The following is a 14,231-nucleotide window of genomic DNA, read 5'->3' on the forward strand; positions in this document are numbered from 1 at the left end:
ATTACATTTCTCGGCCATATCGCATAGATGTCACTGTGAAAAGGCTTAAATGGCTTTTTTGACCTAAGTTTGAGGATTGCGCTCAAATCAAATGTCCTAGAACCAAATTTCCACATGTAACTACTAGATTGTGATACAATACACTAATGGGTGAAGTTTGGTTGACTTCTGCGCAGCGGTTTGGGAGTTAACATCAAAATTACATTTCTCGGCCATATCGCATAGATCTCACTGTGAAAAGGCTTAAATGACTTTTTTAATTAAGTTTGATGATCGCGTTCAAACAAAATGTCCTAGAACAAAATTTTCAAATGTAACTACTAGATTGTGATACAATACACTATTGAGTGAAGTTTGGTTGACTTCTGCGCAGCGGTTTGGGAGTTAACATCAAAATTACATTTCTCGGCCATATCGCATAGATCTCACTGTGAAAAGGCTTAAATGACTTTTTTAATTAAGTTTGATGATTGCGTTAAAACAAAATGTCCTAGAACAAAATTTTCAAATGTAACTACTAGATTGTGATACAATACACTATTGGGTGAAGTTTGGTTGACTTCTGCGCAGCGGTTTGGGAGTTAACATCAAAATTACATTTCTCGGCCATATCGCATAGATCTCACTGTGAAAAGGCTTAAATGACTTTTTTAATTAAGTTTAATGATTGCGCTCAAACCAAATGTCCTAAAACGAAATTTTCAAATGTAACTACTAGAATGTGATACAATACACTATTGGGTGAAGTTTAGTTGACTTCTGCGCAGCGGTTTGGGAGTTAACATCAAAATTACATTTCTCGGCCATATCGCATAGATCTCACTGTGAAAAGGCTTAAATGGCTTTTTTGACCTAAGTTTGAGGATTGCGCTCAAATCAAATGTCCTAGAACCAAATTTCCACATGTAACTACTAGATTGTGATACAATACACTAATGGGTGAAGTTTGGTTTACTTCTGCGCAGCGGTTTGGGAGTTAACATCAAAATTACATTTCTCGGCCATATCGCATAGATCTCACTGTGAAAAGGCTTAAATGGCTTTTTTGACCTAAGTTTAATAATTGCGCTCAAACCAAATGTCCTAGAACGAAATTTTCAAATGTAACTACTAGAATGTGATACAATACACTATTGGGTGAAGTTTGGTTGACTTCTGCGCAGCGGTTTGGGAGTTAACATCAAAATTACATTTCTCGGCCATATCGCATAGATCTCACTGTGAAAAGGCTTAAATGGCTTTTTTGACCTAAGTTTGAGGATTGCGCTCAAATCAAATGTCCTAGAACCAAATTTCCACATGTAACTACTAGATTGTGATACAATACACTAATGGGTGAAGTTTGGTTGACTTCTGCGCAGCGGTTTGGGAGTTAACATCAAAATTACATTTCTTGGCCATATCGCATAGATCTCACTGTGAAAAGGCTTAAATGGCTTTTTTGACCTAAGTTTGAGGATTGCGCTCAAATCAAATGTCCAATAACCAAATTTCCACATGTAACTACTAGATTGTGATACAATACACTAATGGGTGAAGTTTGGTTGACTTCTGCGCAGCGGTTTGGGAGTTAACATCAAAATTACATTTCTCGGCCATATCGCATAGATCTCACTGTGAAAAGGCTTAAATGACTTTTTTAATTAAGTTTGATGATTGCGTTCAAACAAAATGTCCTAGAACAAAATTTTCAAATGTAACTACTAGATTGTGATACAATACACTAATGGTTGAAGTTTGGTTGACTTCTGCGCAGCGGTTTGGGAGTGAACATCAAAATTACATTTCTCGGCCATATCGCATAGATCTCACTGTGAAAAGGCTTAAATGACTTTTTTTAATTAAGTTTGAAGATTGCGCTCAAATCAAATGTCCTAGAACTAAATTTCCAAATGTAACTACTAGATTGTGATAAAATACACTATTGGGTGAAGTTTGGTTGACTTCTGCGCAGCGGTTTGGGAGTTAACATCAAAATTACATTTCTCGGCCATATCGCATAGATCTCACTGTGAAAAGGCTTAAATGGCTTTTTTGACCTAAGTTTGAGGATTGCGCTCAAATTAAATGTCCTATAACCAAATTTCCACATGTAACTACTAGATTGTGATACAATACACTAATGGGTGAAGTTTGGTTGACTTCTGCGCAGCGGTTTGGGAGTTAACATTAAAATTACATTTCTCGGCCATATCGCATAGATCTCACTGTGAAAAGGCTTAAATGACTTTTTTAATTAAGTTTGATGATTGCATTCAAACAAAATGTCCTAGAACAAAATTTTCAAATGTAACTACTAGATTGTGATACAATACACTATTGGGTGAAGTTTGGTTGACTTCTGCGCAGCGGTTTGGGAGTTAACATCAAAATTACATTTCTCGGCCATATCGCATAGATCTCACTGTGAAAAGGCTTAAATGGTTTTTTTGACCTAAGTTTGAGGATTGCGCTCAAATCAAATGTCCTAGAACCAAATTTCCACATGTAACTACTAGATTGTGATACAATAGTCTAATAGGTGAAGTTTGGTTTACTTCTGCGCAGCGGTTTGGGAGTTAACATCAAAATTACATTTCTCGGCCATATCGCATAGATCTCACTGTGAAAAGGCTTAAATGGCTTTTTTGACCTAAGTTTAATAATTGCGCTCAAACCAAATGTCCTAGAACGAAATTTTAAAATGTAACTACTAGAATGTGATACAATACACTATTGGGTGAAGTTTGGTTGACTTCTGCGCAGCGGTTTGGGAGTTAACATCAAAATTACATTTCTCGGCCATATCGCATAGATCTCACTGTGAAAAGGCTTAAATGGCTTTTTTGACCTAAGTTTGAGGATTGCGCTCAAATCAAATGTCCTAGAACCAAATTTCCACATGTAACTACTAGATTGTGATACAATACACTAATGGGTGAAGTTTGGTTGACTTCTGCGCAGCGGTTTGGGAGTTAACATCAAAATTACATTTCTCGGCCATATCGCATAGATCTCACTGTGAAAAGGCTTAAATGACTTTTTTAATTAAGTTTGATGATTGCGCTCAAACAAAATTTCCTAGAACAAAATTTTCAAATGTAACTACTAGATTGTGATACAATACACTATTGGGTGAAGTTTGGTTGACTTCTGCGCAGCGGTTTGGGAGTTAACATCAAAATTACATTTCTCGGCCATATCGCATAGATCTCACTGTGAAAAGGCTTAAATGACTTTTTTAATTAAGTTTGATGATTGCGTTCAAACAAAATGTCCTAGAACAAAATTTTCAAATGTAACTACTAGATTGTGATACAATACACTATTGGGTGAAGTTTGGTTGACTTCTGCGCAGCGGTTTGGGAGTTAACATCAAAATTACATTTCTCGGCCATATCGCATAGATCTCATTGTGAAAAGGCTTAAATGGCTTTTTTGACCTAAGTTTAAAGATTGCGCTCAAATCAAATGTCCTAGAACCAAATTTCCACATGTAACTACTACATTGTGATACAATACACTAATGGGTGAAGTTTGGTTTACTTCTGCGCAGCGGTTTGGGAGTTAACATCAAAATTACATTTCTCGGCCATATCGCATAGATCTCACTGTGAAAAGGCTTAAATGGCTTTTTTGACCTAAGTTTAATGATTGCGCTCAAACCAAATGTCCTAGAACGAAATTTTCAAATGTAACTACTAGAATGTGATACAATACACTATTGGGTGAAGTTTGGTTGACTTCTGCGCAGCGGTTTGGGAGTTAACATCAAAATTACATTTCTCGGCCATATCGCATAGATCTCATTGTGAAAAGGCTTAAATGGCTTTTTTGACCTAAGTTTGAGGATTGCGCTCAAACAAAATGTCCTAGAACAAAATTTTCAAATGTAACTACTAGATTGTGATACAATACACTATTGGGTGAAGTTTGGTTGACTTCTGCGCAGCGGTTTGGGAGTTAACATCAAAATTACATTTCTCGGCCATATCGCATAGATCTCACTGTGAAAAGGCTTAAATGACTTTTTTAATTAAGTTTGATGATTGCGTTCAAACAAAATGTCCTAGAACAAAATTTTCAAATGTAACTACTAGATTGTGATACAATACACTATTGGGTGAAGTTTGGTTGACTTCTGCGCAGCGGTTTGGGAGTTAACATCAAAATTACATTTCTCGGCCATATCGCATAGATCTCACTGTGAAAAGGCTTAAATGATTTTTTTGACCTAAGTTTGAGGATTGCGCTCAAATCAAATGTCCTAGAACCAAATTTCCACATGTAACTACTAGATTGTGATACAATACACTAATGGGTGAAGTTTGGTTTACTTCTGCGCAGCGGTTTGGGAGTTAACATCAAAATTACATTTCTCGGCCATATCGCATAGATCTCACTGTGAAAAGGCTTAAATGGCTTTTTTGACCTAAGTTTAATAATTGCGCTCAAACCAAATGTCCTTGAACGAAATTTTAAAATGTAACTACTAGAATGTGATAAAATACACTATTGGGTGAAGTTTGGTTGACTTCTGCGCAGCGGTTTGGGAGTTAACATCAAAATTACATTTCTCGGCCATATCGCATAGATCTCACTGTGAAAAGGCTTAAATGGCTTTTTTGACCTAAGTTTGAGGATTGCGCTCAAATCAAATGTCCTAGAACCAAATTTCCACATGTAACTACTAGATTGTGATACAATACACTAATGGGTGAAGTTTGGTTGACTTCTGCGCAGCGGTTTGGGAGTTAACATCAAAATTACATTTCTCGGCCATATCGCATAGATCTCACTGTGAAAAGGCTTAAATGGCTTTTTTGACCTAAGTTTGAGGATTGCGCTCAAATCAAATGTCCTATAACCAAATTTCCACATGTAACTACTAGATTGTGATACAATACACTAATGGGTGAAGTTTGGTTGACTTCTGCGCAGCGGTTTGGGAGTTAACATCAAAATTACATTTCTCGGCCATATCGCATAGATCTCACTGTGAAAAGGCTTAAATGACTTTTTTAATTAAGTTTGATGATTGCGTTCAAACAAAATGTCCTAGAACAAAATTTTCAAATGTAACTAATAGATTGTGATACAATACACTATTGGGTGAAGTTTGGTTGACTTCTGCGCAGCGGTTTGGGAGTTAACATCAAAATTACATTTCTCGGCCATATCGCATAGATCTCACTGTGAAAAGGCTTAAATGGCTTTTTTGACCTAAGTTTGAGGATTGCGCTCAAATCAAATGTCCTAGAACCAAATTTCCACATGTAACTACTAGATTGTGATACAATACACTAATGGGTGAAGTTTGGTTGACTTCTGCGCAGCGGTTTGGGAGTTAACATCAAAATTACATTTCTCGGCCATATCGCATAGATCTCACTGTGAAAAGGCTTAAATGGCTTTTTTGACCTAAGTTTGATGATTGCGCTCAAACAAAATTTCCTAAAACAAAATTTTCAAATGTAACTACTAGATTGTGATACAATACACTATTGGGTGAAGTTTGGTTGACTTCTGCGCAGCGGTTTGGGAGTTAACATCAAAATTACATTTCTCGGCCATATCGCATAGATCTCACTGTGAAAAGGCTTAAATGACTTTTTTAATTAAGTTTGATGATTGCGTTCAAACAAAATGTCCTAGAAAAAAATTTTCAAATGTAACTACTAGATTGTGATACAATACACTATTGGGTGAAGTTTGGTTGACTTCTGCGCAGCGGTTTGGGAGTTAACATCAAAATTACATTTCTCGGCCATATCGCATAGATCTCACTGTGAAAAGGCTTAAATGGCTTTTTTGACCTAAGTTTGAGGATTGCGCTCAAATCAAATGTCCTAGAACCAAATTTCCACATGTAATTACTAGATTATGATACAATACACTAATGGGTGAAGTTTGGTTGACTTCTGCGCAGCGGTTTGGGAGTTAACATCAAAATTACATTTCTCGGCCATATCGCATAGATCTCACTGTGAAAAGGCTTAAATGACTTTTTTAATTAAGTTTAATGATTGCGCTCAAACAAAATGTCCTAGAACAAAATTTTCAAATGTAACTACTAGATTGTGATACAATACACTATTGGGTGAAGTTTAGTTGACTTCTGCGCAGCGGTTTGGGAGTTAACATCAAAATTACATTTCTCGGCCATATCGCATAGATCTCACTGTGAAAAGGCTTAAATGGCTTTTTTGACCTAAGTTTGAGGATTGCGCTCAAATCAAATGTCCTATAACCAAATTTCCACATGTAACTACTAGATTGTGATACAATACACTAATGGTTGAAGTTTGGTTGACTTCTGCGCAGCGGTTTGGGAGTTAACATCAAAATTACATTTCTCGGCCATATCGCATAGATCTCACTGTGAAAAGGCTTAAATGACTTTTTTAATTAAGTTTGATGATTGCGTTCAAACAAAATGTCCTAGAACAAAATTTTCAAATGTAACTACTAGATTGTGATACAATACACTATTGGGTGAAGTTTGGTTGACTTCTGCGCAGCGGTTTGGGAGTTAACATCAAAATTACATTTCTCGGCCATATCGCATAGATCTCACTGTGAAAAGGCTTAAATGGCTTTTTTGACCTAAGTTTGAGGATTGCGCTCAAACCAAATGTCCTAGAACGAAATTTTAAAATGTAACTACTAGAATGTGATACAATACACTATTGGGTGAAGTTTGGTTGACTTCTGCGCAGCGGTTTGGGAGTTAACATCAAAATTACATTTCTCGGCCATATCGCATAGATCTCACTGTGAAAAGGCTTAAATGGCTTTTTTGACCTAAGTTTGAGGATTGCGCTCAAATCAAATGTCCTAGAACCAAATTTCCACATGTAATTACTAGATTGTGATACAATACACTAATGGGTGAAGTTTGGTTGACTTCTGCGCAGCGGTTTGGGAGTTAACATCAAAATTACATTTCTCGGCCATATCGCATAGATCTTACTGTGAAAAGGCTTAAATGACTTTTTTAATTAAGTTTAATGATTGCGCTCAAACCAAATGTCTTAGTACGAAATTTTCAAATGTAACTACTAGAATGTGATACAATACACTATTGGGTGAAGTTTAGTTGACTTCTGCGCAGCGGTTTGGGAGTTAACATCAAAATTACATTTCTCGGCCATATCGCATAGATCTCACTGTGAAAAGGCTTAAATGACTTTTTTAATTAAGTTTGATGATTGCGCTCAAACAAAATGTCCTAGAACAAAATTTTCAAATGTAACTACTAGATTGTGATACAATACACTATTGGGTGAAGTTTGGTTGACTTCTGCGCAGCGGTTTGGGAGTTAACATCAAAATTACATTTCTCGGCCATATCGCATAGATCTCACTGTGAAAAGGCTTAAATGGCTTTTTTGACCTAAGTTTGAGGATTGCGCTCAAATCAAATGTCCTAGAACCAAATTTCCACATGTAACTACTAGATTGTGATACAATACACTAATGGTTGAAGTTTGGTTGACTTCTGCGCAGCGGTTTGGGAGTGAACATCAAAATTACATTTCTCGGCCATATCGCATAGATCTCACTGTGAAAAGGCTTAAATGACTTTTTTTAATTAAGTTTGAAGATTGCGCTCAAATCAAATGTCCTAGAACTAAATTTCCAAATGTAACTACTAGATTGTGATAAAATACACTATTGGGTGAAGTTTGGTTGACTTCTGCGCAGCGGTTTGGGAGTTAACATCAAAATTACATTTCTCGGCCATATCGCATAGATCTCACTGTGAAAAGGCTTAAATGGCTTTTTTGACCTAAGTTTGAGGATTGCGCTCAAATCAAATGTCCTATAACCAAATTTCCACATGTAACTACTAGATTGTGATACAATACACTAATGGGTGAAGTTTGGTTGACTTCTGCGCAGCGGTTTGGGAGTTAACATCAAAATTACATTTCTCGGCCATATCGCATAGATCTCACTGTGAAAAGGCTTAAATGGCTTTTTTGACCTAAGTTTGAGGATTGCGCTCAAACCAAATGTCCTAGAACGAAATTTTAAAATGTAACTACTAGAATGTGATACAATACACTATTGGGTGAAGTTTGGTTGACTTCTGCGCAGCGGTTTGGGAGTTAACATCAAAATTACATTTCTCGGCCATATCGCATAGATCTCACTGTGAAAAGGCTTAAATGACTTTTTTAATTAAGTATAATGATTGCGCTCAAACCAAATGTCCTAAAACGAAATTTTCAAATGTAACTACTAGAATGTGATACAATACACTATTGGGTGAAGTTTAGTTGACTTCTGCGCAGCGGTTTGGGAGTTAACATCAAAATTACATTTCTCGGCCATATCGCATAGATCTCACTGTGAAAAGGCTTAAATGGCTTTTTTGACCTAAGTTTAAGGATTGCGCTCAAATCAAATGTCCTAGAACCAAATTTCCACATGTAACTACTAGATTGTGATACAATACACTAATGGGTGAAGTTTGGTTTACTTCTGCGCAGCGGTTTGGGAGTTAACATCAAAATTACATTTCTCGGCCATATCGCATAGATCTCACTGTGAAAAGGCTTAAATGGCTTTTTTGACCTAAGTTTAATAATTGCGCTCAAACCAAATGTCCTAGAACGAAATTTTCAAATGTAACTACTAGAATGTGATACAATACACTATTGGGTGAAGTTTGGTTGACTTCTGCGCAGCGGTTTGGGAGTTAACATCAAAATTACATTTCTCGGCCATATCGCATAGATCTCACTGTGAAAAGGCTTAAATGGCTTTTTTGACCTAAGTTTGAGGATTGCGCTCAAATCAAATGTCCTAGAACCAAATTTCCACATGTAACTACTAGATTGTGATACAATACACTAATGGGTGAAGTTTGGTTGACTTCTGCGCAGCGGTTTGGGAGTGAACATCAAAATTACATTTCTCGGCCATATCGCATAGATCTCACTGTGAAAAGGCTTAAATGACTTTTTTTAATTAAGTTTGAAGATTGCGCTCAAATCAAATGTCCTAGAACTAAATTTCCAAATGTAACTACTAGATTGTGATAAAATACACTATTGGGTGAAGTTTGGTTGACTTCTGCGCAGCGGTTTGGGAGTTAACATCAAAATTACATTTCTCGGCCATATCGCATAGATCTCACTGTGAAAAGGCTTAAATGGCTTTTTTGACCTAAGTTTGAGGATTGCGCTCAAATCAAATGTCCTAGAACCAAATTTCCACATGTAACTACTAGATTGTGATACAATACACTAATTGGTGAAGTTTGGTTGACTTCTGCGCAGCGGTTTGGGAGTTAACATCAAAATTACATTTCTCGGCCATATCGCATAGATCTCATTGTGAAAAGGCTTAAATGGCTTTTTTGACCTAAGTTTGAGGATTGCGCTCAAACAAAATGTCCTAGAACAAAATTTTCAAATGTAAATACTAGATTATGATACAATACACTATTGGGTGAAGTTTGGTTGACTTCTGCGCAGCGGTTTGGGAGTTAACATCAAAATTACATTTCTCGGCCATATCGCATAGATCTCACTGTGAAAAGGCTTAAATGACTTTTTTAATTAAGTTTGATGATTGCGTTCAAACAAAATGTCCTAGAACAAAATTTTCAAATGTAACTACTAGATTGTGATACAATACACTATTGGGTGAAGTTTGGTTGACTTCTGCGCAGCGGTTTGGGAGTTAACATCAAAATTACATTTCTCGGCCATATCGCATAGATCTCACTGTGAAAAGGCTTAAATGGCTTTTTTGACCTAAGTTTGAGGATTGCGCTCAAATCAAATGTCCTAGAACCAAATTTCCACATGTAACTACTAGATTGTGATACAATACACTAATGGGTGAAGTTTGGTTTACTTCTGCGCAGCGGTTTGGGAGTTAACATCAAAATTACATTTCTCGGCCATATCGCATAGATCTCACTGTGAAAAGGCTTAAATGGCTTTTTTGACCTAAGTTTAATAATTGCGCTCAAACCAAATGTCCTTGAACGAAATTTTAAAATGTAACTACTAGAATGTGATACAATACACTATTGGGTGAAGTTTGGTTGACTTCTGCGCAGCGGTTTGGGAGTTAACATCAAAATTACATTTCTCGGCCATATCGCATAGATCTCACTGTGAAAAGGCTTAAATGACTTTTTTAATTAAGTTTGATGATTGCGTTCAAACAAAATGTCCTAGAACAAAATTTTCAAATGTAACTACTAGATTGTGATACAATACACTATTGGGTGAAGTTTGGTTGACTTCTGCGCAGCGGTTTGGGAGTTAACATCAAAATTACATTTCTCGGCCATATCGCATAGATCTCACTGTGAAAAGGCTTAAATGGCTTTTTTGACCTAAGTTTGAGGATTGCGCTCAAACCAAATGTCCTAGAACGAAATTTTAAAATGTAACTACTAGAATGTGATACAATACACTATTGGGTGAAGTTTGGTTGACTTCTGCGCAGCGGTTTGGGAGTTAACATCAAAATTACATTTCTCGGCCATATCGCATAGATCTCACTGTGAAAAGGCTTAAATGACTTTTTTAATTAAGTTTAATGATTGCGCTCAAACCAAATGTCCTAAAACGAAATTTTCAAATGTAACTACTAGAATGTGATACAATACACTATTGGGTGAAGTTTAGTTGACTTCTGCGCAGCGGTTTGGGAGTTAACATCAAAATTACATTTCTCGGCCATATCGCATAGATCTCACTGTGAAAAGGCTTAAATGGCTTTTTTGACCTAAGTTTGAGGATTGCGCTCAAATCAAATGTCCTAGAACAAAATTTTCAAATGTTACTACTAGATTGTGATACAATACACTATTGGGTGAAGTTTGGTTGACTTCTGCGCAGCGGTTTGGGAGTTAACATCAAAATTACATTTCTCGGCCATATCGCATAGATCTCACTGTGAAAAGGCTTAAATGGCTTTTTTGACCTAAGTTTGAGGATTGCGCTCAAATCAAATGTCCTAGAACCAAATTTCCACATGTAACTACTAGATTGTGATACAATACACTAATGGGTGAAGTTTGGTTGACTTCTGCGCAGCGGTTTGGGAGTGAACATCAAAATTACATTTCTCGGCCATATCGCATAGATCTCACTGTGAAAAGGCTTAAATGACTTTTTTTAATTAAGTTTGAAGATTGCGCTCAAATCAAATGTCCTAGAACTAAATTTCCAAATGTAACTACTAGATTGTGATAAAATACACTATTGGGTGAAGTTTGGTTGACTTCTGCGCAGCGGTTTGGGAGTTAACATCAAAATTACATTTCTCGGCCATATCGCATAGATCTCACTGTGAAAAGGCTTAAATGGCTTTTTTGACCTAAGTTTGAGGATTGCGCTCAAATCAAATGTCCTATAACCAAATTTCCACATGTAACTACTAGATTTTGATACAATACACTAATGGGTGAAGTTTGGTTGACTTCTGCGCAGCGGTTTGGGAGTTAACATCAAAATTACATTTCTCGGCCATATCGCATAGATCTCACTGTGAAAAGGCTTAAATGACTTTTTTAATTAAGTTTGATGATTGCATTTAAACAAAATGTCCTAGAACAAAATTTTCAAATGTAACTACTAGATTGTGATACAATACACTATTGGGTGAAGTTTGGTTGACTTCTGCGCAGCGGTTTGGGAGTTAACATCAAAATTACATTTCTCGGCCATATCGCATAGATCTCACTGTGAAAAGGCTTAAATGGCTTTTTTGACCTAAGTTTGAGGATTGCGCTCAAATCAAATGTCTTAGAACCTAATTTCCACATGTAACTACTAGATTGTGATACAATACACTAATGGGTGAAGTTTGGTTTACTTCTGCGCAGCGGTTTGGGAGTTAACATCAAAATTACATTTCTCGGCCATATCGCATAGATCTCACTGTGAAAAGGCTTAAATGGCTTTTTTGACCTAAGTTTAATAATTGCGCTCAAACCAAATGTCCTAGAACGAAATTTTCAAATGTAACTACTAGAATGTGATACAATACACTATTGGGTGAAGTTAGGTTGACTTCTGCGCAGCGGTTTGGGAGTTAACATCAAAATTACATTTCTCGGCCATATCGCATAGATCTCACTGTGAAAAGGCTTAAATGGCTTTTTTGACCTAAGTTTGAGGATTGCGCTCAAATCAAATGTCCTAGAACCAAATTTCCACATGTAACTACTAGATTGTGATACAATACACTAATGGGTGAAGTTTGGTTGACTTCTGCGCAGCGGTTTGGGAGTTAACATCAAAATTACATTTCTCGGCCATATCGCATAGATCTCACTGTGAAAAGGCTTAAATGACTTTTTTAATTAAGTTTGATGATTGCGCTCAAACAAAATTTCCTAGAACAAAATTTTCAAATGTAACTACTAGATTGTGATACAATACACTATTGGGTGAAGTTTGGTTGACTTCTGCGCAGCGGTTTGGGAGTTAACATCAAAATTACATTTCTCGGCCATATCGCATAGATCTCACTGTGAAAAGGCTTAAATGGCTTTTTTGACCTAAGTTTGAGGATTCCGCTCAAACCAAATGTCCTAAAACGAAATTTTCAAATGTAACTACTAGATTGTGATACAATACACTATTGGGTGAAGTTTGGTTGACTTCTGCGCAGCGGTTTGGGAGTTAACATCAAAATTACATTTCTCGGCCATATCGCATAGATCTCACTGTGAAAAGGCTTAAATGACTTTTTTAATTAAGTTTGATGATTGCGTTCAAACAAAATGTCCTAGAACAAAATTTTCAAATGTAACTACTAGATTGTGATACAATACACTATTGGGTGAAGTTTGGTTGACTTCTGCGCAGCGGTTTGGGAGTTAACATCAAAATTACATTTCTCGGCCATATCGCATAGATCTCACTGTGAAAAGGCTTAAATGGCTTTTTTGACCTAAGTTTAAAGATTGCGCTCAAACCAAATGTCCTAGAACGAAATTTTAAAATGTAACTACTAGATTGTGATACAATACACTATTGGGTGAAGTTTGGTTGACTTCTGCGCAGCGGTTTGGGAGTTAACATCAAAATTACATTTCTCGGCCATATCGCATAGATCTCACTGTGAAAAGGCTTAAATGACTTTTTTAATTAAGTTTAATGATTGCGCTCAAACCAAATGTCCTAAAACGAAATTTTCAAATGTAACTACTAGAATGTGATACAATACACTATTGGGTGAAGTTTAGTTGACTTCTGCGCAGCGGTTTGGGAGTTAACATCAAAATTACATTTCTCGGCCATATCGCATAGATCTCACTGTGAAAAGGCTTAAATGGCTTTTTTGACCTAAGTTTGAGGATTGCGCTCAAATCAAATGTCCTAGAACCAAATTTCCACATGTAACTACTAGATTGTGATACAATACACTAATGGGTGAAGTTTGGTTTACTTCTGCGCAGCGGTTTGGGAGTTAACATCAAAATTACATTTCTCGGCCATATCGCATAGATCTCACTGTGAAAAGGCTTAAATGGCTTTTTTGACCTAAGTTTAATAATTGCGCTCAAACCAAATGTCCTAGAACGAAATTTTCAAATGTAACTACTAGAATGTGATACAATACACTATTGGGTGAAGTTTGGTTGACTTCTGCGCAGCGGTTTGGGAGTTAACATCAAAATTACATTTCTCGGCCATATCGCATAGATCTCACTGTGAAAAGGCTTAAATGGCTTTTTTGACCTAAGTTTGAGGATTGCGCTCAAATCAAATGTTCTAGAACCAAATTTCCACATGTAACTACTAGATTGTGATACAATACACTAATGGGTGAAGTTTGGTTGACTTCTGCGCAGCGGTTTGGGAGTTAACATCAAAATTACATTTCTCGGCCATATCGCATAGATCTCACTGTGAAAAGGCTTAAATGGCTTTTTTGACCTAAGTTTGAGGATTGCGCTCAAACCAAATGTCCTAAAACGAAATTTCCACATGTAACTACTAGATTGTGATACAATACACTATTGGGTGAAGTTTAGTTGACTTCTGCGCAGCGGTTTGGGAGTTAACATCAAAATTACATTTCTCGGCCATATCGCATAGATCTCACTGTGAAAAGGCTTAAATGGCTTTTTTGACCTAAGTTTGAGGATTGCGCTCAAATCAAATGTCCTAGAACCAAATTTCCACATGTAACTACTAGATTGTGATACAATACACTAATGGGTGAAGTTTGGTTTACTTCTGCGCAGCGGTTTGGGAGTTAACATC

This window comes from Corythoichthys intestinalis, chromosome 8, assembly GCF_030265065.1.
Source record: "Corythoichthys intestinalis isolate RoL2023-P3 chromosome 8, ASM3026506v1, whole genome shotgun sequence".
Classification (NCBI taxonomy): domain Eukaryota; kingdom Metazoa; phylum Chordata; class Actinopteri; order Syngnathiformes; family Syngnathidae; genus Corythoichthys; species Corythoichthys intestinalis.